The sequence below is a fragment of the Bos grunniens genome, chromosome 13 (genome assembly GCF_055505025.1).
Source record: "Bos grunniens cultivar Pamir isolate PY7600 chromosome 13, Bosgru_T2T1.0, whole genome shotgun sequence".
NCBI lineage: Eukaryota > Metazoa > Chordata > Mammalia > Artiodactyla > Bovidae > Bos > Bos grunniens.
The window spans coordinates 39,659,431-39,661,565 of NC_141177.1; the positions used below are offsets into that span (position 1 = coordinate 39,659,431).

At 42.2% G+C, this 2,135-nt stretch overlaps 1 long non-coding RNA gene across 1 annotated transcript in view; it reads right to left on the reverse strand.

Annotated features, from left to right (window-relative positions):
- LOC147360779 (uncharacterized) overlaps nt 1-2,135 on the reverse strand; it is a 39,301-nt gene that overhangs the window by 21,227 nt on the left and 15,939 nt on the right. The gene's annotated exons all lie outside the window — the stretch shown is intronic.

A 2,135-nucleotide genomic window follows, 5' to 3' on the forward strand; every position in this document is an offset into this window, starting at 1 on the left:
ACTATAATTTGTATATCATTATCCAGCATTCCTATCATTGAACGAGGCCCTGCCAGTAGCAGAAAGAAAGTAGAGAGTAACCTCTTCTAATCACTCACAATACCCTTTAGGCTCACAGATCACCTTAAACACATGATCAATGTAGACAGTAATTTCCCAAGCACAGTTATCTATACACACACACACACACCAATTTTTTCTGAAATTTCATGAAGTTCATAGAATTCTTGACCTCCATCTGATTTCCAATGTGTATACAGGCTTTCCATCCTGAGTTGTTCAAAAAGGATATCAATAGCATCCAATAGGATCAGATGAGCCGGGGGGGACGGAAGAAAAAGAATTAAAGAGACCTGAAAGAAGGCAGCTTAGACCAGATCCAGAAAGTCCGTGTTCAGCGTTTGGTGGAGATCGTCAGAGTACGTTAAAAAAAACTGTGAGGCTGCTGGCTTGACTGTCTCCATATGTGTTCATCGGAGGTGTGAGTGCTCCAGAGGATCATCATGAGACCCTCCACAGTGATCCAGCAGTGACCAGAGTTAATGTTGCTGACAGGGGTGGAGCATTAATAGGGGCAAAAGCCCTATTCTTTTGAGGAGAAAAACAGTGTTTTGAAGAGGAGTGTTTAAGAGCTGTTCTGTGACAAGCCTGTGGTCAAAGGAGACAACCCGAATGTGCAGATCTCTGAGGACAGAGGCCATCCTCCACCCCTGCTTCTGGGGCCACTCCTTCCTGCTCTCCTATTCCACTGACTACATCCCCACCAAGCATTCCTCTTTTAGTCAATCTCTCCCCTCAGCATACAAATATACTCAGCCCACTAACAAACATGCCACAAGAAAGAAAAAAGAAAAAAACACAATTAAGATAACAACAGCAAATAAGCTCCAAAACAGAGTATCTTGACTACAACCTTCTTTCACCCACCTTTAAATTCCCCAAATTCTCTAAGAAATAACATTAAGTGTGGATTCCGACATCTTAACCTACTCTTCCCCCTTTCACCCCTAAATCTACTGCAGTTTATCTAGCATTCATGTGCATTTCACTGAAACTGCTCATATTAAGGACACCAATGAATTTTTCAGCTGACCTATTTTATCCCCACTTAAAATATTTTTCAGTTGGGGGTCTATGATGCCTCCCTATAAAAACTGAACTCTTTATAAATTTAAATTTCAGAAAACTTAAGTAAAAATGAAGCAATCTACAAGAAAATTTTTTTCATTTCACAGAATTTAGTCACATCCCTTAAGAAGTCTCAACATAAGAAGTCTGAATAGTTGATTAATCATCAGTTCATATATCAATAAGGGCACTATTATTTTCTATTTTCAACATAACCACCTTCAGACTATTATCAAGGTGTGTGTGTGTGTGTTTAGCAAGAACAAAATCATTCGCCATACAAGGTAGGGAGAGTTTCTCCCCAAGCATTTCTTTTTCAGTAGCCCTTCCTATCGTAGGTCACACACCCAGCTATAAATGACTCAAAACCAGGAGGAAGGACCCTCTTTTTCCTAAACATAAGATCCTGCTTAGCCGTAGGCCCCATGCCAACCCACAAATGAGTCCATCTCATAGGGAAATAGACCACCCACCATGATAAGCCTGGACTAATGACCATTTTCCAGACTCCTGTAGACAAGGGATGGACCCACATTTCCACCACCAAGAAAGAAAAAGCGGGAATAATGTTTGTTGGGTGGACAACCAACAAAGTCTGAAGTTTTCTTTGTACCGGATTTTGTTTCTAGTATTCACCCCTTAAAGCAGTCGTATGAATAGAGTTGTTTCGGGCCTCTCTCTACTCAGTTTTTTTGGCCTCAGAGAATGTTCTTAGCTTCCCCCACCAGGAATGGAATCTGAGGCCCCTGCAATGGAAGCGGCAGTCTTAATCCCTGGACCATCAGGGAAGCCCCTCGCCATTTTCTCCCTCTACTTTTTCAGTCACTAGGGTCTATCAGGGGCACGCTCTTGACTTTGAAATCTACATTTCTGAGGGAGATAATGAGCCTGTTCCAACGAATACCTCCTTAGACCGACAAGACAGGAAATCTAAACTGACCTCCGCCGTGGACACAAACACACTCACAGGCACACAGACAAATGACACACACACACAGACAGAGAGG